Consider the following 26,216-nt stretch of genomic DNA (forward strand, 5'->3'; position numbering starts at 1 on the left):
CACCCCACTATCAAGCGTACACGTACCCCCGGCGACGATAAACGAGCCTATCTGCCAGACGCACTAACAAATACGAGGCGCACTCCCCACTATCAAGCGTACACGTACCCCCGGTGACGATAAATGAGCCTAACTGCCAGACGCACTAACAAATACGAGCCGCACACCCCACTATCAAGCCTACACGTATCCCCGGTGATGATAAACTAGCCTAACTGCCAGATGCACTAACAAATACGAGGCGCAAAGCCCAATAAAGAAGTCTACACAGCATAGGAAAACAATGTCCTTGGAACATACAAACAAACAAACAGAGGGCCCAAGTCACAACCACCCCTTATGACACACCAACAAAAAATTCAAAAAACGCCACACCCACAAATGGACCAATAAAAGGGCCCACACATACAACCCATCATCCATTGCAACATACCTATTCTTGCTAAGACACAGGCATCACACCAACAACTGCAGCCACACACCTTCACACATACACCCTATCTCATTCACACACACCACCCCCTTCACAATCAGACCCACACACCCTCATCCATACACACCATCACCCCCCAATCACATACACCCCACACATCATGACCACACCAAAGGGTCCAAAGTTCACTAACTCGGAGATGGAGATCCTTACAGATGTGGTCATCCGAGTCTATCCACAGCTGTTTGGTGCATTGGTCAGACAGACCTGCGTAGCTCAAAAGACACGCTTGTGGGAGAGGATAGTCGAGAAGGTGAATGCTGTTGCACCCATCAGGCGCACCAAGGCGGTTTGCCAGAACAGGTGGTACGATCTGCGGAGGATGGTCAAGCGCAAGATGGATGAGGACTATGCCAACGCTCATCACACTGGAGGTGGGCCTCCCCGCAGACCTGCACAATACCAGCCCTGGGAGGAGAAAGTCATGGCCATGCTACCACCGGTGGGAGTTCACGGAATTGAAGGAGCCGTTGAGCCTGGTGAGTATACAAACAACTCATGGAACATGGGTGGCTCCCAGCAGTGCGGGGGGGTTTGGGGGTGTGTGCCCATGATTCCCAGCAGTGCCCAACAGTAGGGGGGAGTGGGGATGTGTGTTGGGTGGTGTGGGGGGGATGTGGCCATGACTCCTAGCGGTGCCCAACAGTAGGGGGTATGGGTGTGTGTGTTGGGGGTGTGGGGGTGTGTGGTCATGACTCACAGCAGTGCCCAACAGTAGGGGTGTGTGGAGGTGTGTGTTGGAGGTATGGGGGGTGTGTGGCCATGACTCCCAGCAGTGCCCAACAGTAGGGGGGTGTGGGGGTGTGTGTGTTAGGTGGTGTGGGGGGGTGTGGCCATGACTCCCAGCAGTGCCCAATAGTAGGGGGCTGTGGGGGTGTGTGTTGGGTGGTGTGGGGGTGTGTGGCCATGACTCCCAGCAGTGCCCAACAGTAGGGGGGTGCAAGGGGAGTTGCAGAAGGCTGCAAGGGGGAGGGTGAAAGAGTGCAAGATGTATGGTAGGAGGCAGCACTCAACCCATATGGGCCAGGTACACACCCTTGCACCATGCTCAATGCACAGGGAGTGTGAAAGTACTGACAAGATAGCTGACACTGGGCCCTGGTGTAGGCAGCACATGGGCCTCCTATGACCAGTGCAAGCACTAACACCAGGACAAGTGAACATATCTTGCACAGGACCACTATATTGGCAGCATGCTACATGGGGGGACAGACACACCACGAGGGACGCCCACTTGCCAATCACACTCAAACTACTACCATGGCCTGTCACATACACCCCTTACAGAAACTGAGCCCCTGGGGACAGACAATGGAGTGCACCACTGTCACAATTGTCATGTAACAAAACTGCAAAAATACTTATCTGATGACGTATGCAAACAAAAAAAGCACAGTGCAGAATCACAAGTCCATTGTGCCTCTCACACAGTGCTGTTGCCACAGCTTGGTGATGCTGTGGATGCACTCAAGTAGCACCATGGACATGGGTATTGACAAGGTAATGCATCATAGAGAAGTGCCACGTCCTAAAGCCCTGTGCCTGAAGAGGGTGTACTGCTCCTGGGGGGTTGGCAGTGGGTGTCTGTCTTGGCCCTGCAAACCCTCTCTAAAATAGCATGATGAAATCAGCTAAATTCAAATCAGTCGCCATCATAAACATGCAGCATAAAAACCCTGTGCATGCTTGCACCAGCAATAATTATTCAGACTGCATTGCGCAGATTGGGCCACACAGAGCACATCTTGAACTGTGTGGTGCTGGCCACACAAGCCACAGCAATGGCTGTGCCTTTCATCAAAAGACAGTACCCAACATGTCAAGCACCCCTGATCACATGTCAATCTCAGCCCACAACATACACAGAAACAAGTGAACACTTTCTAAAATACGAAGCAGGGGGAACATTGATAACGACTATGTATATTACATTTGGATGTGGCATGATAGTGCATTAACACTGTTTCTCTCTCACACCCACAGGGGAACGTGTGAAAAATACCCCCAACCAGGGGGGAGAAGGATCCCAGTCCCAGGCTCAGCACGGCAGTGACCCCACCGTAACTGAAGCCTCTCAACACACTGTGGATGACCCCAACCAACCAGGCTCCTCTGGATCCCAAACCCCTGCAGCAGCTGGAACAGATATATCTGTGCCAACCACCACACCCATTCCCGCCACATCCCAGCAGACAGCTCGGAGCCCTGCCCATGATATACAACAGAGCTTGTCTGACAATGAGGGACATCGTTCGCCGGGCACCCATGAGGTGGCAGACGACACCTCCACTGCCAGCACTCATGTGTCCCGTTGACATGATGTGCCCACAAGCATCGGACCTGATCGTGTGGGCAGGGGTGGTGGGAGTGGCGCTAGGCGGAGGCGAGAACCTGACCAGCCAGCTGCAGGGCCCGGTATGTCCGAACTCCGAGACATCATGGATGAATACCGGCGGCACACCAGGGAGTTCAGCCTGGTAGTGGAGGCCCTCAACAAAATGACAGAGCAGCAGCCCCAGCTACATGCCAGTCAAGAACGACACCAGGGACGGATGGAGGCAAGACTGGATGAGCCTGTGACAGTGCATCGGGAAATTAACCAATCAATCCGTCTGATCGCTGGCAACATGCAGCACCCTCCCTGTGTCACAAGGCCAGAAACATCTAGGCAAAGGCCAACAACAGGCACAGGGAGGGAGGAGAAGGCAGAATTGTCAGACGGAGATTCCCATGCATTGCCAAGGCCTGCACTTGAGGGTACCCCAAGGAAGGTTGGTCGTCCACGGTCAAGACGTTGAGAGGCATAGGGCCATGAAAAACTCCCAGGTCACCTGGTCTGGCATCTTGCCTTTGTGTGCAACAGCATCACCCTATTGACTTTAACACTCTCCCACATGGACTTGCTGGTCGCAGTGTGCCCAATGATGCCAAGGACTGTGGCCTGGACTCTGTTGACCCACACTGTAAGGCATCACATCTCCCGCTGTGAACTATGGATTCCCCCCTTCTTGTACAGCACCTACTGACGTTACACGCACAAGAGTAAAAAATAAATCTCACTTGCACTAAAAGCATTGATGTATTTGTATGTACTCAGATTCTAATACATTTGTGATGTGAAATGTCTTCAAATGCCACCGTCTCCTGCAAACTATTGCCATCTACACACATGGATTTTAGTTAGGCAGTGGAAATACATAGGTCACAAGACAGCCTAAATTACATACATGGATACCAATACTCACCCGTGATGGTTTCTAACTGCAGAAGATGGGGTTTGCTTGAAATACTGCAATGACAGACAGTCATACAAGAGTGTGTGAGGTGTCAAGAGCATGACAAATATGCTTGGTGTCCACGGAGGGAGCACCAGGATCTGTCTAATGAGGAATGAGAACTAGTGACACATGCTGTTGTACTGTGGATGTGAAGATTGATGGCCTGGCCGAGGGTGCCAACAGGGACTGTGGGCAATAGGGTGTTAGATGTTAGATGTCCATATCATTTATTTAGCCTGGGTCTGTGGAGTGCCGAATGAGTGTGGCGGATGGTCTTGTGGCAGCAGCAGGGGATGTTGAGGATGAGGTGTGTGCATGCACCCTGCATTTCCACAAGTACTCCGTGAGTCACGTTCTTGTTCCTGTGTAGAGGTAGTTGCTGTAGTAGGGGTGGCTGGTGTTGTGGATGGTAACCAGGCTGAACACCACCTTGCCAAAAGACATCACCATAGACATACCTGAAGGAAATAACAAATCCCGTTAACACCACACCGACGGAGTGGTGGGAGGAATTCCCATCATCCACATTAATATTCCCAGAGTCACTACCAACAACAACGACACCCTCCACATCGCCTAAAACATGCATTTACTGATCCACACAAACAACACCCTCTGAGGAACACTCATCTACAGACCACCTAGAGTCCCAACACTATTCACCAACTCCATCGCTCACCTAATCAGCACGCATGCCCTCGCCTACACGGACTACATCCTCCTTGGGGAAATTTACTGTCACCGTAATTACAACTATGACGTAAACTCCACCGCCCAGATGGACAACCTTGCCAACCTTGGATTACAACAACAAGTGACAACCCACACCCACAACGCTAGACACACACAGGACCCCATCTTTGCAGAAACTCCACACATCTAATCCAACAACAACACCTCACAACACTGGAAAGACCACAGAAGCCTACATTTCACCTTCAGGAAAGCAAACACAATCCCCCTGCACACAGACCATGCCACGCAGCTGCTGGTGAAAGCTCAACAAGGACTAACTGACAGCCACCCTTACCCTTGGCCCACAAGCCAACACCACCAACCCCCACACCGCTGCCATCTTCCTCAAACAGTTGACCACTGACTGAGCATACACCTTCATCCCAATCAAATCCTCCGCCACCTAACACAACAACCACATTGCCACATGGTTCACCAAAGATCCACGGACGTCCAAATCCACCTCTTGTAAGCTGTAGAGGAGCACGCACTGCAAACAGTCCCCAAAAAGCTTCAACGTACACCTGCGTGCCCCCCGCATATACCACCAACACTTCATGACCGACAACAGGACACCCATCAAGGACCGGCTAGACACCAACGCACACACCTGCAAATAGCACATCAACATTGCCAAACAACTCTCTAAAGCCAAAAATACCGCATACAACATTCCACCATCACAAGACCTGTGTGACTCACTGGCCAACTTTGCTCACGGTAAGATCAACCACATCCACAAAAGATTCTACTCCACCAGCCCCACATCCACAACCGAGACCACCACCCCTGCGACAAACACCCACAAAATTGACCTCATTGGCTGCTACAACGTCCACTCTGAAGACACCATCATGAGCAAGGACAACATTCACTCTGGATCCCCATCTGACCCATGGCATATCCCCTCTTCCTAACAAGCCAGATAAGTAATCTCACCACTTCTCCGTTAAAATATCCTACTTCTCCTTCAAGACAACAACCTACACAGGGAGTATTGACAATGGTGTGTTCACTGCCTTACTGAATAAACCTAAGGTGGACCACAAATACATCTCGAAAATCCTGCACATCTCCCTGCTCCCCTTCCCAGAACAAGTCATGTTGAATATAATCAACAGACAGCTGACCCACAACCTCAAAGACATAAACATGGTAGGACCAACACAGTCTGGATCCTACATCAACCGGAGCAATGACCCCGCCTTCATAGCCAACACCAACAACATCTGCATACTATTGGACAAAGGAGAAACAGATGCCCACATCCATCAGGGCCTATCAGCAGACTACCACACGGTCGCCCACGGCACCCTAACAGTACACATCCTTGACTTAGGAAGCAAAGCGAGTGCCCTGGCTGGCCCACATCCTTTCCCACCGGCACAACCTCAGGCATCTGCCTCCCACAGTACTGTTCCAGTACCACTGACACCATCCACAGCATCACACAGGGATCATCCCACAGCCCAACTGACTTAATTATCCACATGGCACAACTCACCCATGTGGCACAACAACCAAGCCTCAATATCATCTACTATGCCAATTACACCCATTTAATCATATCCCTCACCAAGGACCCACACACTGGCAACATCTACCTCCACAGAGGAATCACGGCTGTAGCTAAATGGAGTAAGGACAGCAGGTTGATGCAGAATCCTGAAAATTCTGAGGAACACATCCTCGGACCAACCAGCTCAGCCTGGTGGGCAACATCACTAGGAACAGCACCATAAGCCACCAAACACGCACACTACCTGTGGGCCATCCTGGACTACTCACTCCCCATGACCAAGCAGGACTACGCCATCTCTGCTTTCATCTCCAACACCCTATGAATGGGCCGCAGGATCTTATCATGGATCAGCTGTCATATACAAAATACTGTCACCCTGCCCCTCTCCAACAGCTGACTTGAGTAAGTGAACGCCATCTACGCAGCTACAACAACCACACTCCTGAGCCTGATGCAACTCATCTGTAACACATCTGCACGTCTGATCCTCATTTACCACAATCCGGCCACATCACACAACACCCCAGAGGCCTGCACTGACTCCCTGTCAACAACAGAATAAGCTTCTAAATCCACATCCACGCACACAAATCTCTACACCACGCAGGACCACCATACCACAACCACAGACTCACATTCTACACACCCACCCGCAGCCTCTGCTCTACCAACCATGCTCTCGCCACTGTACCTCACATTCCGAATAACACGGACAGTGACAGATCAATCTCCTACCTCGACTACAAGACCTGGTACACCCTCCCTAAAAGTCAACTACAGAACCAGGACCTGCTGCCCTGCACAATAATTCTCAAGGCCAGTGTGTTTAGATCAGTACCAGCACCCCCAGCGCATTGAGACTAAGCATGGGCGGATTTTGCGGATTCGCAATCCGCGAATTTGCGGATTTGCGTATTTGCGGATTGCGAACATCCGCAAAATCCACGAATTCTCGCGGATTTTGCGGATTTTTTTGGGGTGTGTGTTCGCACGGGTTTCTGCAAGTTCGCGAGGGTTTTGTACAATTTCGCAAATTGCGAACTTACTTGTCGGGTCACCAGTTTTGCGAACTTGTTGTTTCTACGTGCCCAGCCTGTTTGCAAGGCTTTCTTCATCACTGCCACCCTCTGTCTCCACTGGCACTCTCTTTGTTCACCCATGCCACCCTCTGGCTCACCCATGTCACCCTCTGTGTCATCACAGCACCCTCTGGTTCACCAGTGTACATTATTGGGGCAAAGCAAAGCACTGCCATCCTCTGTCAACACTGGCACTCTGGTTCACCCATGCCACCCTCTGGCTGGCACACCCATGCCACCCTCGGTGTCATCACAGCACCCTCTTATTGACAAGTGAGTGTACATTATTGTGGCAAAGCAAAGCACACCTGCTAAGTGCTTTAAGTTTTGCAAACAACAACACCTGCCCTGCCCCAACTGACATTAATGAAGGCTGGCACCTGCTTGTCTGCTCCCTTTCCTTTTTGTTGCAATGTAAAAAAAAATTAACAGGATGCAATGGCATACTTGTAACTATTCTGTGACTGTCAGAGCAGGGTCACACAATAGTTGCAAGTAGGCAACCAGATTCTGGAGGGCCCCTTCAGGAAGCACTACAGGGAAATGGTTACAAATGAAGAGCTCGAACTTTTGCACCTGTTCGTTGGTTTTGCTTTTGCAAAACTCGTTTTTCTGTAATTTCGCCCTATTCGCGAGGCGCGGCGTCGTGCGAACTCGACCGTGGAAGACGCGAACTTGTGCGAGTTACCCCAAGGTTGAGTACGGGCGCCGCCATTTTGTTTGCGTGACGTATTTCCGTTTCCGCCCGCTATGTGTAATCTCGCGGAATGAGCGCATTGCGAATGCAAGTTCGCACGAGTTCGCGAGAGAAATCGCGTGCGAACTTACTTACGCGCACGTGATCGGGCCGCCATCTTGTTTTGCATTTATTCCTATGTGTCTGGGCATGGTGTTTCTATCCTCTATATCTCTGCCATCTTTTGCTTGTTTTAATATTTTTTTTGATCTATTTAACTTTTTTTCTATCCCTCTAGTTTTCTAGGTCTAAAATTTTGTGTTTTAGGCTACTTTTGTTTACTTTTCAACTACTTTTTTAAACTTTTATTTTCTTCTTCCCTAGTCTTATTCTTTTTCATTTTGTCTCCTTGTTCCTAACACCTGCCCAGACCATGGTGAAGACAGCTGTGAAGCTGCCCAAGACGGGCCCCGCAGCCCGTGCCCGGCTCCCGTGTGGCCGTTTGAGGGCGGAAATGGTGGTGCCCAGGGAGATTTTCAGCCCTGAGGAGGTGGGCGCACTTGTTTTCTATGTACAGCGCCACCTCCCCAAGACCATCGCAGCAGGCGGCAGGATCGCTGGTGGCTACACCAACCGCCAGGAGCGACGGAAGTGGTGGGAGCAGGTGTGCCGGGCCCTGTTTGACATCTCGGGGGTCCAGCGCACCTACAATCAGGTGACCCACCGCTGGACCGATATCCTGGACCGGGAGCGCGACCTGCTCGACGTGCTGGGAGTGGAGGTCCCCGGGCTTGGTGAGTAGTAGTAACAATTTTTTAATCACTCACTACTCTGTTTTTTCTCCTGCTCTGTGTGTTATATTGCAAATGTTTGCTTTAACTTTTTTACAAAGAGCAATAATGCTGCCGATTACATTGATAGGAGAGGTAAAATAATATTTCAAAATCTTCTGTGCATTTCAGGTGCACTGCTCTCCTTCTCTGTGGCGGTGCCACTGCTTATTTGTTTTCTATTTTGTGTTCATTTAATTGGGCTGAGTAATGTATGAGTGTACTTTACAGAACTGCGTAATGCTAGACACAAAGGGGCAGATTTACAAGTCCCTTGCGCCACGTTTATGCTGCCTTACCTGACGCACAGCGACGTAAACGTGGCGCATCCCTGCGAGTCATGTACAACGTGATGCATCTAGGGAGATGCGCCACGTTAAGGCCTGGGCCTGCGCCACAATGGATGCGTTCCCACGCAGGGGGGGGTGGGGGGTGGCGGTCAGGCAGCTGTGCGCCTCGCAAAAGTGCCTGCGTGAAATCTACAAGATTTAACGCAGGCACTTCCGCGACGCTGCTACGTCAATTCTTTATGCCTGCTTGCTTGAAGCAGGCGTAAGGACTGATGCGGTATGTTGAGTATTGGGCAGCCCTGAGCATTGCTAGAGTTGCATCGCGCCTGCGACGCGACTCTAGAGATGCGCCCCTCTTTTGTCACGAGATGCGTCACGCATCTGCCTACCCTTGCGCCAGGGTTTGCCGCATTGTAATTGCAGCGCATCTGCCGTGACGCAAGGTTAGTTTTGCGTTAAGCATTTCTTCTGGTGCACCTCTGGAGGTGTGCAGCCCAGAACTCGTAAGTATGCCCCTAAGTGTCAGATTAGCAATTACCTGCGCATCCCTGCAAAGTGTGCGGCACGCCAGCACCACCCATGGTGCGCCGTATTTACAATGCGGCACACCATGGTCCCAAAACGTCACCGAAGCGTTACGCATCGGTGCCGTAAAGACGGCTCATTGATGGAGTTGCATTGCAACGATGGCGCAGCTCCAGCAATGCTGCGTCAAGCCGTACGTCTGCTTCATGCAGGCACAGGGTTTCAGTGACGCATCATTGTCCTAAATGACTGATTGAAATTTTATATATTCCCCATAGCCACTTTTAGCATGCGTTCCTGCGCAGGAACGCCCTCCCTTGCGCTGGAACGCTCCCTTATGGTGCAGGGCTTTAGAATGGGATGCATCTCCCATATGCGTCACGTTGTTAATATACGCCACACCATGGCGCCTCTCTTGTTGTGGCGCTGCGTCACAAAAGTGACGCAAGAACGGAGCAAAAGAGCTGCAAGGGGCTTGTAAATCTGCCCCTAGAGTAGAGGCTCAGGTGCAGTCCTTCTTTTGTAGCCCTCTTTTTGGCTGAAATAGTTGGTTCTTGTTCTTTCTAAATGTTTGATTTGGTTGACAAGGACATCGACAAACAGCAATCATCAATGTTTTCTGTTCTTTCTTTCATGTTGTACGTCAGGTCCGCCCAGGGGGCAAGCGGACGGAAAAGGAGGATGCTGTGGCTCCAAAGGAGGAGGATGCAGGCCAGGGCGGCGAGTGCTCCTTTGCTGGCCCCAGTAAGTTTTCATTTAAATATAGAGGACCTATTGTTGTCCAAGCGTTCCTAATTAAATTTTTTCGAAATAGTGTTTAGATAGGAGCAAAATCCATAATACTACAGGGACAATTCTCCACAAACCGAACTATGGACACCAAAAACCAGAGTAATAATATTTCAGAGTGGCGTGTTTGGCACACTGTATAAACCTGGTAGTGTCAGCGGCACGGACTCCTCCTTGCAAAAATTGCAAAACTTTTCGCTCAGTCACTCTAGTCTGGAGGACCAAAAACCACAGAGTCTATTCAAGTTTAAAAGCTTTATTAAAAGTTAAAGTAAACACATATATTAAAATAAATTTAGCTGGAAATGGAAAAGTGTTTGGTGCTGAGTTGATGAGTAATGGGACACATTTCTTGTGGTCGAGCCGAGCTTTCACCTGGTTTGAAGTTGATGTTGCTCTTGTCCTTAGAAGTCCAGTTTCTGTCTGTTCAGAGAAAAATGGTGTGTGTTAAAATTAAGCAAGCATTCATCAATTGTGACAAAAAAGTGCAGCAAGACAACAGCCTTCCCTGGAAGGAGGGACATTTTTACTTTAGACTAGAGTAGACAGTCAATTACTTTTTCTGTTGTTTTCACATTCTTCATTCCTAGACCAAATACTAGTGAGTGGTGTAATCTAACATTCTTAAATCTACTTTGTAGGTGGAACATCTGGTGGCGGGGCCAGCTCGGATGTGGTGGTGGTGATCGACTCTGAGTCCGAGGACCACTCTGGGGAGGAGGCGGCGCAAGAGGACCAAGAACAGACTGTGAGGAAGCAGACAGTGGTGGTGGCGGGTACAGGTAAGCTGGATCATGGTACTATCTGACTCTTAGATAGCATATGATGTGAATCTACAGAGAGTAGACGGTCACTGGATGAACTACGAACATACTATGAAATGTTTCCAGGGGGGGTGCAACATCATCACCATCTCCTGAGTCCTACTCCTGACATGATTGAGCACAAGTATTAAATACATTTTTTTTAAATCTAACACGACATAGAGCTTAAATAAACAAAGAACCCCATAGGGGGAAGAGAAAAATCTTGTGCGGCACCACAGCAGACGACCTGGCAACTACATTAAAACAGAGGGAAAAATAAAAAATTGCCAGAAAAAAACAATTCAATCTAAATCAGGAGGATGTGGTTATAGAGCATGGGTCCTCACAAACTTTCTCTCGGGGCCAAATTGACAGTGTGGTTTGTGGCCAAGGGCCGCACCGAAGGGGGCAGGGTCAGTGGGGGAGGGGGGTGGATCTAGAGCAACAAAAAAAACTATGACCATGAGGTTAAACTCATGCCCCTCCCTGCGGACGCCCATGATACTGGCCTGAATAGTTTTGTACTGCGCTGGCTAGTTGCTAGTTGTACTGTGACACAACTTCCTGCTGAATCATTTTGTGTTAATCATATTCTTAAAGAGCATTGGTTACAGATTATGTCTTTCTTTCTTCATATAGTTGGGCATACTAGAACATCAAAACCTACAAGGAGTATGCAGGCTGTACTGGCCCGGCAACGGAGGCTGGATGCTACTGTTGCCCAATATCGGCGGCTGGTGGAACTGGAGGGGGACGACACGCAGTCTAGTACATCGAATGGGACATCTGCATCCTCCTCCGTGACCCCACGTTCTGCCGGTCATCGCAGTGCTCCGGCGAAGCGGAGCCGTGCTGTCAGATGCCACCGCCGAGCAGCAAAGGCTGCCCCTCATAGTACTGTAAAGGCTCGCTTGCGCCGTGCAATCCACCGAGTGTGCGACCTGGAGGCGGAGGTCCGAAAATTGAAAGAGTACCAAAATTTGTTGGAGGGCCTCCGTTTAGATCACGCCACCCTCCGGGAGCAGTATGATGCCCTGGCCCTAAGGCATGATGCCTTGGAGGCCAAAGTCAACACCATGCATCCCTAGAGTGTCCCTTGCCCCTTTTTTAGTGACTTTTGGGGGGTGGGAATTGGGAGTTGGGGTTTTTGGGGACTTTTGAAGGACTATTTATTTGTTGGGGTTAGGGAGGGTCTTGCGGGAGTTTATTTTGTTAGGGATATAAAAATGCACTTTTTCAAACTTTATCTGAGCATACTTGTTTTTTACTATTTTTGAGCCTGGTGGGTGGTGGGTTTGCAGTAAGTTCGTTTTACTGAACACTATCATCGTGTTGGTTCACGTGTAATTGGCCAAATGTTTTCCAAAGTAAATGCCTTTCACAGAGTTTGTTAATTCAAGAGTCCTAGGACTTTACTACTAGTACCACTGTCACTCTCTCGCCTCTCCTAATACTCAATTATACTACCTCCCATCCAAATGCTTATCTTACCTGTAATTTGTGTTTGAGGGCTGGCTCCACCTGGAATTCACATTGTCCTAAAGCGTTCTGCAGCAGGGCCCCAACTGGAGTTTCCCGGCGTGGATTTTCTGCAAAACAAAAGCAATCAACATTATAAATGTGGCAGCGGTGCTCACAGACCCCAAAAACCTACAAGCCCCACAGACAGCACCCCTAAGACAGGCAAGCGAGCAATAATAACGCCTAAACGTTCACGTGTAAATGACCAAATGTTTTCCAAAGTAAATGCCTAACCAATTTCATCCCTTAATAGACCTTGCCAGCAATGGCCCAGCCAAGACCCGTAAACCCAAGCGCAAACAAGTTTGACACCCCCCAAACAGCCAAAAAGCAAATCTGGGAAAAAAAGTCACACTTAGCAAAATGTATTTAAATGATGACTCACTACTTCCAGTCCCTCTTTAGGGGACTCGTCAACGTAAGTTTCTTCATTGTGCAGAATCCAGGCATCAGCATTACGGGAAACAAATGGATAGGGTGAGACTGGAGGAGGAGGATAGACGACCAGGACTGAGTTGTCAACTAACTGTTGTGAACCTGAGGAATGCTGCGGCATCAAAATCAAGACAGTTCTGCTGATGGGCTTGTTATTTGATTGGGTGATTACAGTTTTGTTGTGAATGTGATGAAGCACTTGCTAAACAAAGAAAGACAGACACACAGGAATAAAAGTGAATAAGGACGAAATAATGAATCATTGACTCATTTTCAGAACTCGCTGTCAGGGAAGCAGAGCTCGTCCTCAAACTCTGCAAATTGAGTCGGTAGTACTTCTGGTAAGTGATGAAAACTTCCCTCAGGTAGGTCGGTGTCCTCTTCTTCCTGCGTGCATTCTCGTACTTTGTAATCTGATGGTATGAAGTGCTGGTTCATCTTTATCATGGTGAGCCGCTCCACATTTGCAGGCAAGAGGCGGGACCTTTTGCAAGTCACAATGCCACCAGCAGAACTAAAAACACGTTCTGAAGACACGCTTGCCAGTGGGCAAGACAAGTAATTGATAGCCAGGTTGGTGAGCTCTCGCCATATCTTTCTTTTCCCATGCCAATACGCCAATGGGTCCTCAGTAATATTGACCGCTGTTGAGTCATCCAGATAGGCCTGCACCATTGAAACAATGTTCTCCCGGATTCCTGTACTTTGCACTTCTGTGTCCTTTCTGGGACAAGGAAACCCTAGCTCACTTAGCCAATCCGCTTCAGACATATCGCCTGTGACTGGTGCAGATGATACGGTTGCTGGTGTGGTTAACGGCTCAGAGGAAAAGTCACTCACTTCTGTCACAGGCACAGATGCAGAAGTGTTTTTTTGGGACGCCTGATGGCCTGCTGATTCACTAGTAGTACTGTCTTCAAGTTCTCCTACAGTTTCCTTCCGCTCTCTTTCAAAACGAATGGCTGACTGAGCTAGCCAACCTTTGTACTCTGTAACATCTGATGTTTCAAAAGGAATTATTACTTTGCCAAACAATGGCTTTTTGTAACGTGGATCCAGAATAGTAGCACAAATGTAGTGCTGTTGTTTCTTGATATTTACAAGCCGTTTATTGCTAACTAGGCGTTGTAATAATCTCTGCGCCAACGCATATGCTTCATTCTTTCCAGCATCTTTTAATTTTGAAGACACCACATTGACTTGGTGCTCGAGCTTCAGCAACAATGAGATAGCTTTGCTCAAAGAACAGTCCTCCCTGCTGACGTCACGCGTGAAGACCTCAAAAGGACGAAGCATGTCTGTCAGGCTTTTAACTAGCTGCCATTGCTCCACCGCTAGCATCATTTCTGTCGTATCACCACCCAGATTGTAGAAATACTCATTGACTACTGGAAACAGCTCATGCAGACCGTCAAGCATGTAGAAGGTTGAGTTCCAACGTGTTGCCACCTCCTGGATAAGTGCTTTCAATGGCATTCTACGTACATTTTGCTGGCGCCTCAGCTCCTTCAGGGCCTTAAAAGAATGGTTGAAATGTGTGCATATTCTTCTGCAGATGGTCAGTATTTTGTCGACTGCAAGTTCTTTTTTCAAGAACTTTTGCACGACAAGGTTCATACAGTGTGCCAAACACGGCACTCTGAAATAGTAACCGTTCTCCATGGTCTTAACTACATTGCTGCCATTATCAGTAGAAACATAACCAACCTTGCAATTTCTTGGGGGCAGCCATTGCGAGACCTTTTTGTTAAAGTCATCCAAAATGTTGGCTGCAGTATGAGTTTTCTCCATGCCAAACATGGCTAATGTTGCATGTTTACGAGCACCCTTAAAAATCTCGACCAAGTCACCACCTGCATTTATCTGTTTTGCAACCCCTGAAAAAGAGACCCAGTGTGCAGTGATGCACATGTAATCAAGGGCTTGGCAACTGGTCCACATGTCTGTTGTCAGGTGTATAGTGTGAACAGCACTCTTCTGCAAAGCTGCCCCAACCAACTCAAGCACCTCTTTATGTAGTGCTGGAGCAGCAACCCTGGCAAAATAGAACCGGCTAGGAACCTTCCATTTAGGGGCCAGTGTTGCCACGAGTTCAAGAAAACCCACATTTTCGACAAACGAAAAAGGGAGAAGGTCCACCGCTAGCATTTTAGCCAGCTTAGTGTTATACAGGCGTACAATTGGGTGGTTGCGTTGAAATTGCGCATCTGAGGAGAACATGTTTGTAATGGTGCGCTGGACAAATTTACTGGATGATGCTGATGCCTTCTTCGACCCACTTCTGCTCAGTGTTGACATTTTCCGCATTGGTGTGTCTCGCAGACTCTCAGTGAGCCTCCTATGTGTTCCGGAGGGTGTGGTGCTGCCAGGGGTACTGGGTGCAACCGGACAAATGTCTGACGCTTCTCCTACCTCCCCGTCATCTTCAGATGAAACACCTAGTATGGGTATATTTTGGCCACTTGCCCTTTGGGATTGCTTTCCCTTGATGTTTGCTAGGTGCGCAAACCATTCGACAGCGTGCCTTCCTTGAAGATGACCTATCTGGCCTCCGGTTCCTTTTTTTTTTTAAAAATATTTTTATTGAAATGTTTTTTCCCCTCTTTTTTGCATACATACAGGGCACGGCAATATTTGCATAAAACATAACATATCATATATTAGAAGAGATAAGGGGTAAAGCAAAGAAGTAATAGTTAGTATAAGAAAATGCAATGAAAGAAGAAAAGAGAGATTACTATCATATGAGATAAATAAATAGGTAAGTACAATGATAAATAAGGTCCAAACAAGATTACAAACTTTTCCCCCCAGGTTGGGCCAAAATCCGCGTACCTAAATGTATCTTAAACAATAATGAACATCTTAACAAGGTATATATTGTTCAAGCATTTCAAACCTTTCAAACCATACTCCCTTCTTTCCAGCGAGTAATGGGATCCCAGATATGTTTGCCAGTTTTCCTTCCCTTTTTCCCTTTCCTTGCATATATCTCAATTTCCAAGTTATATATTGATAGTAATTTAGCCAGCCATTGGTGAAATGATGGTGGTAAAGGATCCAGCCATGCAGATGCGATGCAAAGTCTCATGACTGCCATAGCTAAGAATAAACAGGATTCCCATCTATCCTGATGCTGTCTCTCCTCCTCCTTTATCCCCAGGAGAATTATTGGGGGGGTAAGGAGAGTATTTATTCCTAATTCTTGGTTCAAGAACCCCTGTATGTTCTTTATAAGTGGCTGCAGGTGAGGACATGTTGCAAATACGTGTATTAGATCTGCCTCTGAATTTCCACATCTAAAGCAGTTAGTTCCTGCTGTCCCCCCCCATTGGGCTATCTTTGCAGGCGTTTGGTATAGGTGGTATAGTGTTTTGTAATGTTGCGCCTGGAGAGGTGCTGAGCATAAAAGTGTATACCCCATTTCCAGAGACATATGAAAACTTTCCTCCCTGACTTCCAAACTATCTTTCCATTTATTTGCCCATTTTTCGATATCATCCTCTTTTGAGTTTAATAACTCAGCATAGAATCTCTTCATAGTGCATTCCTCGCCAGCTTCGATCACTTCCATGATTGCATTTTTACTAAATCCTGACACACCGCCTTGTTTGTTGTGCAAAGAACTCCTTATTTGTAAGTACTTAAAGAATTGTCTTTTATCTATTGCATACTTAGCTTGTAGTTCGGAAAACTGGCAGACACCTTGCTGATCCATTAGGTCACCTATCCTTCTAATTCCTTTTCTTTCCCATTCTATAAATATAGTATCAGAGACTACTTCCACAGGTAAGTTTGGATTTCCTCTCAGTCTAGTGTAAAAATTATACCGCCCCAGCCCAAATCTTTTAGTAAAGGCTTTCCAAACAGTATAAGCCGCTAGGAGCGTTCTAAATCGTGTCCTTTTGTAATAGCTGGTTTCAGTATATTTTAAAAAAACATTTTCTGCTTCTGGACCCAACAGTAAACCATAAATTGCTAGTGATCCCAACTCATTCCACCCATCAGATTCTCCACCCCCCGCTAAACCACCCATATTTTGCAGGGCTGCTGCCCAATAGTAGAACTTTAGGTCTGGCAATGCCCACCCCCCCCTCTCCCGTGGAAGTGTCATAAATCTAAGTGCCCTCCTGGTTTTCTCCTTTGCCCATATAAATCTGGTAATCATATCTTCTATCTTCTTAAACAATTTAACTTCGAATAGTAAAGGTATTGCTCTAAAAAAATAAAGAAACTTAGGTAAGATCAACATCTTTACTACATTTGTTCGTCCCACTATTGATAAATGTAAATTATCTAATCTGTCTAGATCTCTCCGTACTTTATTAATTAGGGGTGTTAAATTCTTTTCCACTAAATGGTCTAAATCAGCTGAAATAGACACTCCCAGGTATGTGCCTGCCTGGACAACTCGGGTATCTGTACACGTGGTGTTATGGTTTTTAATTATCTGGGTCTTGTTAGTGTTAAGTTTATAACCCGAGATTTCACCAAACTTCAAAGCTTCTATTTCCACTTGGGCAATAGCCTCCATTGGTGTTGGTGTAATTATTGCGACGTCGTCAGCATACGCTAATATTTTACAATAACCAGTTCGAGTGGGCAGTGCTTTAATTATATCACAAGTCTCTATTCTCCGAATTAATGGGTCCATATACATTGCAAATAACAATGGAGAGCAGGGGCAGCCTTGTCTCGTACCTCTCCTAATCTGGAATTGTGCTGTAGTCCCCGCATTCACACGCACAGAGGCCACAGGATCTACGTATAGCCCCTGAATTGCTTTAATATACTTTTTTTTTACTCCTGATCTTTCAAGAATATGCCACAGATAGTCCCAGGAGACCCGGTCAAATGCCTTTTCCGCATCTAGTAACATAATCGCCATTGGGTCCCCTGAGACTGCTGTGGCATCGAATAAAGTTATTACCTTACGTGTATGGTGCGTGGTGCCTCTTCCGGGTATAAAACCATGTTGGTTATTACTCACTACTCTATCTATTATTCTAGCATATCTTGTTGCTAATACTTTAGAAAATTTTTTAGTGTCCGTGTTCATCAAAGTAATGGGCCTATATGAACCCTGTTCTTCCGGAGGCTTCCCTTTCTTTAGAATTATCACTATTTCAGCCCCCCCCCCCATGACCTAGGTATTGAATCTCCAATTTGTGCCTGTTGCAACGTCCTAACCATGTCAGCTTCTAAGATGTCCCAGAATACTTTATAAAACTCTATTGGAATCTGGTCTGGGCCTGCAGCTTTTCCAGAGGGGAGATTCAAAATAGCGTTTTTAATTTCTTCCCCCTGAAAAACTTCCTCACAAGTATCTGCCTCTTCATCCGAGAATCTAGTCACCGGGATTTCCTGTAAATAATCTCTAATTTTAGTAGCATCTCCCCTTATTGATTCCTCATATAACTTCTCATAAAAGTTTCTAAACACTTCCCTTATTTCCCCAGGCTCTGTATGGATCCTACCAGAAGTATCCCTAATCTCCCTTACTGTTCCTAACGCTTCTTGCTGCCTTGTTCGAACAGCTACGGTTCTACCCACTGTTTCACTACATTCGTGACATTTTTCTCTTTTTGCAGTATATAATTTTGCAGCCTTTCTAGCGATTTCTCCCTCTGCATCCCCTTTCGCTTTTAAAAGTTCCAAGATTACATTATCTACTGGGATACCTCCTACTATACATTCCTCTAGTTTCTCTTCAGCCTTTAGCACTACCTTTGCCAGTTCAATATTTCTCATCTGCTCCTGTTTTCTCTTATAAGAGTTAAAGCTCAAGGTTTCTCCCCGGACCCCCGCATTAAAAGCATCCCATACTACCCCTACAGTAGAACTATCTCTGTTAATCTAAAAAAACTCTTTGATCCATACTTTCATGTGATTCACGTATTTTTCTTCCTGCAATAATCCTCTTTCAAAAGTCCACTGTCTTTGCTCTCGAATATTTGCCGGTTTTGGTAGTGTAAGGATTAGAGGATTGTGATCACTTAGGATCCGTGGGAGTCTATCTATTGTTGATTCCGGTATAAGTACATTTGATATAAAAAAATAATCCAATCTTACACAGATTTTATGTGGGGCCGAATAATATGTATAACCCTTATTACCAACATTTTTTTTTCCCCAAACATCAGATAGAGTATTATTTGCCACTAATCCCTGCAAGGCTTGGCAAACGCGCCTCTTTCTCCCAGAGTATTTACCGAATGAGCCTAAGCCTAGACCATCAGCACCATTGATATTCAAGTCCCCTGCCATAATAATTCTGGGTGCCCAAGTAGCTAACTCTACATCTAAAAATTGAAGAATCTCCGGGTCATCTTCAGTTGATCCATATACAGTTACCAACGTAGTCCATTCCCCATCTATCATACATTCAACCATTGCCCACCTCCCCCATTGATCTAATGCTTTTTTTCTTAGGAGCAAGTTTTAATTTCTAGATAGTATAGCTACTCCCCTTTTTTTGACACCCTGCTGTGAACTTACTAATACCTGATAGCCCAATTGTTTTAAATAGAATTCTTGTGAAGTCATGACATGTGTCTCTTGTAAAAAAATAAAGTCCACATTCATCTGTCTTAATAATATTGACATTTTTAACCTTTTCTGAGTATCATTTAGCCCACACACGTTCCACGTTACATATCTAGTCCCCATAGATAATTCATTTTTTTGTTACCATACAGATTCACATTATACATATTATACTATTTGTTTCCTTTTACCTTATTTCCCATTTCCTCACAATTGTCCCCCTCACCAAATAAATTTTTCCCTTCTTTCCTTTTTTTTTTTAATTTCCTATTCACCTTAGTTATCCAGCATCCTATAAACACTGTATCATCGTTATTTCTATTCTTTCTTTTTTCCCCATATTTTCGTTTCCCTGACCATTCTCTCAGTCAATTTTTTCATTCACTAAAGTACTTCTCTCTTTTATATGCCATGCCGTGTCCTGTCTCCCCCCTAGCTCCCCCCCAAGTCCTTCCCCCCCCCCTCCCTTACCGGCAAATAGGTCAATCCTGACCTATATGTGACAGCCGAGCCCCCAGGGGGCTTTCCCTCATCCACTCTCCCGTACTCCATTGTTATAAAGCTATTATTCAAATAGTGAACAGCTAAGCAATCCCAATAACATTTTATTTCTTTATTATGGAAACTATTTGTCTTGTATCTTCAATCCGATTAGGATGGTTATTCCGTTCTCTATGTGTTCTCTCTTCTCGGAGATAGGACAAATACTCCTGTGCAACTATTTCAGAGAAGAATACTCTAAACTGACCATTGCAACCTACTTTAAGACGAGATGGAAACAGCAAATAAACCTCGCACCCTAGGTTTTGGAAAGGTACTATAAGTTGCCTCATACGCCATCTTCTCTCAACTGTTGTGTGACAGAAGTCTGGGAGAGCAAAAAAGGTTATGTCCTTATATGTACGCTTTTTGTACGGTTTAGCCTTAGTTATTAGTTCCTCTCTTAGCAAATAGTTCCCAAGATAGACGAGAATAGCTCTTGCTCTTGGACTCACATTACCCTTTTTCTGTGACAGGGGAAATTGGTGTGCTCATTGGACCTCTTTATCCCAGTCCCAGTTATTCATCTCAGGAAAGGCTCCTTTCAACAACTCCACCACGTATGCTCTTACGTCTCCACCCTCTTTCCCTTCCTCCACCCCAAGCAGTCTTATGTTGTTTCGCCTCTGCCTATTTTCAAAGTCTTCAAGTTTCCACAGTATATCAGACTCAGTTTTCTCCTGCCCTTGTCTGAATTCCTGAAACTTTACCACCTCGTCTTCTACTTGGCCAGTTCTCTGCTCCACCTCCGTCAGTCTACCAGAAAATTCAGTGTACAGTTCATTTACTTTATGAAGAGATCTCTGTATTCTCCTATTTGCTCGTTTTGCTCTTTTACTTTCGAATCGGGCTTCTTCTTGCATTTGTTTAAGCGTAGAGAATAAAAGGTCAAATCTATCTATATCTGCATCTGGATCTGAAGAGTCTTGTTGTTGATCATGACCCTGCGCTTGCCCCCGCTCCTGTTCCTTAATCACCTTCACTTCTTGTGGGTCATCTCGTCTTACTCCATCTTGCTCTTTTTGTGATAGAGGTAATTTATCCCAATTTAGCTTTTTAGGCCGACCTCTCTGTGTCGCAGCCGATTGTCTACTAGCTCTTGAGTGTGACCCCCCCTATGTTTATGATTTTTAATAGCTCTTTTCTGCTCCAACTCAGATAACGAGGGATAGTCGCCTGATTCCTGCGAACTGCTTGATGAATCACAAGACGAGGTAGAGCTCAAGTCTGTTTCAGTAATTTCCTCCCCTTCTTTATCATTGTTACATGGTAAGGTACATGGTAAGGTACGCTCATCCCTATGTTGTCCATGAGCAGAGAGGCGTCTAATACTGCTGCCCCCCTCCTTTTCTAGTTTTCTACGATCTTGTGATGTGAGGTCGTTTGATCTGATAGATCTTGGAGGGCCAGCCAATCTATGAGGCTTTGGTTTCATAATTGCTTTAGGGATAGCACCACTGCTTGGGTTGATTACAAATTTTGCCACTGCCGTATCAACTTTGTTTGTCTCAGACAATGTGGACAATGTACTTGTTGAAGCGCAGGTACTCCCCCCTTGCTGTGTTGATATATGTCCTTGCTGAGCATTATAAGCAACTCCATTATTACTTTCGTATGTGGACTCTACTTCTGCCTCTGGTCGTCTAGAGGGTAATTCATTTCTCTCTCCTACCAAGTCTGTCAAATCAGTTTGTTTAATTAATTGTGCGGAATGCAGAGTTACTTCGGATAGCCCTGTATCCGAGCTTGTCTGTCGCATCGAGCCTTGTTCGGGTGACATAGAGTCAGAAATAGAAATAGATTGAAGTTGTGATTGTGGCAATTGTGGCAATTGTGGCAATGATGAATCAGGATTTTTCATCTTTGAAAGCAAATCTGTCCCCCCTTCTTTAACAAGCAAGTTATCACTTCCTGCGCGTCGCTACGATCACGCGCATCACTCGGTTGCTTTACCGATTGTATAGTCGCTTCCGCCATCCACTGCGCATTAAACTGTAGCTCCACAAGTTGCTGCGGGTCGGTCGGCTTCAGCTTAGGCTTAGCGCTGACAACGAGATCACTAGACCATCCTTCAATAGTGTTTTCACTATCTCCGCCCATAAAAACAGGTCCAATCACCTGTTCTGTAACTTCGGCAGGCTCAGAGTGCTCCGCAGTCTCTACTACTGACGTCTCGGCTCCATCTGACTCCGCTGTATCAGCTCCCGCAGTTCCCGTCAACACATTGGCTTGATCATGCAGCGTAGTCTCCAGAGCCGGATCCGCTGCAGCATGCGCGATCTCCGCAGTCTCCGCTTCCCCTGCCGCAGACAGCCCTCCATAACCCTGCAGGATGAGCTGTGCCATCGGGTTTGGAATCTCGACTTCACGCTTCTCAGCTCCCTGCTCAGTCACACCCTCAAATCTGTCTGCCAGCACTGGAATCGCTCGCTCCAAGCGGGGTGAGAACGACTCAAATATCAAGGGCTGCCGGAGTATCGCTTCCCTCACAGCTTCCGCAGCAGGGTTCACAAGTAAGTCACTGCGATGGTCTTCTCTTCTTTTCTCGTTTGCCGCAAAGCGTTCTAGCTCACGCTTTTTCGCAGCCTCTCTCCGCACCTGAGCTCTATGACGAGCCTTTGCCCTTAGGTTCGCTGCAAGGGTGTCTGGCTCACTCTGTGTCCCAGGCTCTTCTTCCCTCCGCCTATGTTCAGTTTGCTCTTTCAGTGGCCTCTGCGCCTTCGGGGCCATGATCCGTCTTACCACCTCCCAACTCACAAGGAGGTGTGCCACTACCTCCCTTATTATAGTCGCTGTTGTCTCCCAAAGGTTGCTCTGTTTTCTCAGCAAGTGCCCCTCTGTATGCAGCCACATGTGAGTAGACACTGAAATGTACAAGTCCTCGAACATCGTCGTGCACTCGCTGTTATGTAGCATACGTGATCAAGCTACTCTCCATCCTCTCCTGATCTTAGACAGTTATTAGTCGTTATTTTACCATTCAGTCCTGGTCTGCATAGGGAGAGTGGAATGAGGCTGCTGTCCCCTACGGACTGTCGGCGGCCATCTTGCCTCCGGTTCCATAGTTGGTACCAGTCTTACCACGGCTAACTCTAGTCTTACAAATGCAACAAACGGCTATGTTATCATACTTTGCATGGACACTAAAAAAGTTCCAAACTGGGGACTGGAAACTTCTGGTTTTGCCGCACGAGATGATACTGCCATTGCCAGATGAAGCAGTGGTGGATGAGCCTTGCAGACATCTACTGGGTTGTGCAATTATTGCAGCAACCCTACTTGAGGGAGTCGAGCTGGATGGAGTCCCCCTCTGGGGAGAAAATATGGGAGCTGTAGGTTTTGTTGAACTTGTTGTACTGCTTGACTGCGTTGGTGGTGCTACCAGTGCCACGTCGCCTGGGTCATGCTCAGCATGACGTCGGGATAGGGTATAAATGTCTGTCTGCTGCATGACCGGTGTGGCTGGAATGACGTGTGTGATGACTAGGTCATTGCTGTCATCCTGTTCAACAACATCAGAATGCACCACTTCATCAAGTCCGACGTTCGGATCCATAAGTATGAGCTTTCCGGGGCCCTTCCTTTTAACATTTGATACCTTTCGCAGCTCATGGTGTGCCTCCCTCTCAGACATCGGAGATGGCTGCCAATCTAGATCCAGATCATCTGATAGAGCGGGGCTTGAAGAGGAACTTCTACACACACTCCTTGATCTTTTCCTTGCTGGGGAGCTGGGAGAAAATGAATCATCAGGAGGAGTGTCTTCGTCTTCCTGACATGATACCCCGGCTCCAAAGTCAATTTCCTCCTCTGCCCCTACTTCTGGAAGAACAACCATTGTGGGCACTTGCACCGCTCCATGCGCCACTACATGGGCCTCTTCACTGTCCTCTACTTGCAACTCTCCATGGACCTCTCCTTCTCGGCCCTCTCCTTCTCGGCCTTCTCCTTCTCGGACAGCTCCTTCTCGGACAGCTCCTTCTCGGACAGCTCCTTCTCGGACAGCTCCTTCTCGGACAGCTCCTTGCGCATGTACTTGTGCTTGTACTAGTAGCCCATGCAGTTGTTGTTGCGGCTTTGGTTGTTGAATAGTACTTGTGAGATGAGTTACAACTTGTGTTGATGGTGTGCTGCTACTTTCTTGCGATGAGCCAACATCACTGGTCGTTGGTGATTGAACCACTAAACAGGCTACCTGTGCAGCACTCATGATGGGCCTTTGTTTTTTCCACAAAAATTTAGTGGTCGAGCCACCAGTCTCCTTGGTAAGTGGTGCCACTTGCTTCTTCTTCTCCTTAGTAGAGACATTTTTCTTGCAAGAGGAGCTACGGGCACCTCTTTTTGGAGCCATCTTCTTCAGATGTCGGAACAGCAGGCCGCAGCAGGACTTCTTCCTGGCACTGATGCTCAACGATGATGCGGAGTTATTGACTTTGTGCACCTAAAAGCAAACGAAGACAGAGGAACATCAGTAAATATATGTTGCATATGTAGCGCTTCAATAAATAGTTTGCAAGTAGGCATTTATGAATACACACGTGCACACCACACAATATGGAAATTTCAAAATTAAAAATTGCAAAATTTTTGGGAAACAGGAATTTAACATTGATCCAAGAGAGCACACACAGAGAGGGTTATAGTTTCATGTACCACTGACTCCCCCTGGGCACGATGGGTGAAAGCAAGGCAAAATGGGTGCAGGCCTTGATCCAGCGGGCTATAGAAAATATATCATAAACTACGCTACCCAATTTCATAACCTATAAACAAAATTCTAAACTACACATGGACCCATTTATGAACCTGATATATTTTTGGGCCTACTGAATCAGGTGGTCAAATAAATCTATATACACATTATTTACAAACTATAAACATTTTATACATTTGCAGAAAGAATATTGTCATTAGAATAAAACCCAACCATTTAAACGACCACCATAGGCGACGTGATCTAGCTAAGGGTAACCTATACTTCTAAATAACCAAGACCAGCTTGTTTGTCAAAAGTAAGATTTTATTTTCTAGATTATGGTATATAAGTTGTAAGTTTTATAAATGAAATTTATTTGCAATAAAGCAAGCATGATGGTAAGAAATATGGAAAAATACAATCTAAGCAATTTAATCAAATTTAAAGAAATTATATAAAGTTTAGCATTTCTAAAACCTATTTCCCTAACTGAGCTAAATAGACAGAAATTAAAGTAAAGTTCTTTGAGGATTCTTACGTGCTCCACGCAAAGTCCAGCAGCACATCACCCTCATCGAAAGTCAGAAAGCAGCAGCCAGCCCAACCCTAAGGGCATGACTTTTTATACCTTTCTACGCTAACTAAACTAGCAAAGGAAAGTTTTCAGAAATACTCGACGTCCCATTGGCTGAAAGTGACAAGTGACATGTCACCCGATTCTTAAAAAGTTCCACAAAATCATGTCTTACAAAGACCATTGTCTCTTCCACGTGAAGCCAGAGGCTTCCTGCTATTGCAACTTTGTAACAGATCATCCTCGCAGCTTCCATAGCTTTTCAGAGCAACTTCCGCGGATGCCAAGTTAAGGACTGACAAAAAGTTCACTTTCGACCTTGGCCATGTCCGACAGAATGATGTCAGCTCATCAGTTTTTGCTTTGTGAATGCAGCTTCAATAAACGTTTTAATTCAGAATGGGCGTCTCGTGACTTTCTGCAGAATTATAGATCAGCTTTTATTTTGCGGCTCAAATAGCTAGGCCTCAAAAGCAGGCAACTTATGATTTCTAGTATAAAACAAACACAAGAAAAGTATTAATGTAAGAAATAAAGTATATTCTGTATCCACCCCATGGTTTACTAAATAATTAGCCCACCCGATTAATCAAAATGTTACCTAGCCATTGCAAACAAATAAAGCAGCGTTTATATTTACCAGTCTCCGTTTTTCTATGAGACCCATATGCACCTAGAATAGTAGAAATGACGTCACACAGACAAGAAAAAGCAAAACAAGCACATGCTTATTTTAAATATGCAGCAGTTAGTAATGACAAAAACGAAAACAATAAATTATTTTATTATTTTGCACGAACAAAAAGATGCAACATTTATGCACGTTTATGAGCACACATGTTAGTCCCCCCACGTGTAAAGTTTAATCTAGGTTGTATTAG

This window comes from Lissotriton helveticus, chromosome 6 (genome assembly GCF_964261635.1).
Source record: "Lissotriton helveticus chromosome 6, aLisHel1.1, whole genome shotgun sequence".
Taxonomy (NCBI): domain Eukaryota; kingdom Metazoa; phylum Chordata; class Amphibia; order Caudata; family Salamandridae; genus Lissotriton; species Lissotriton helveticus.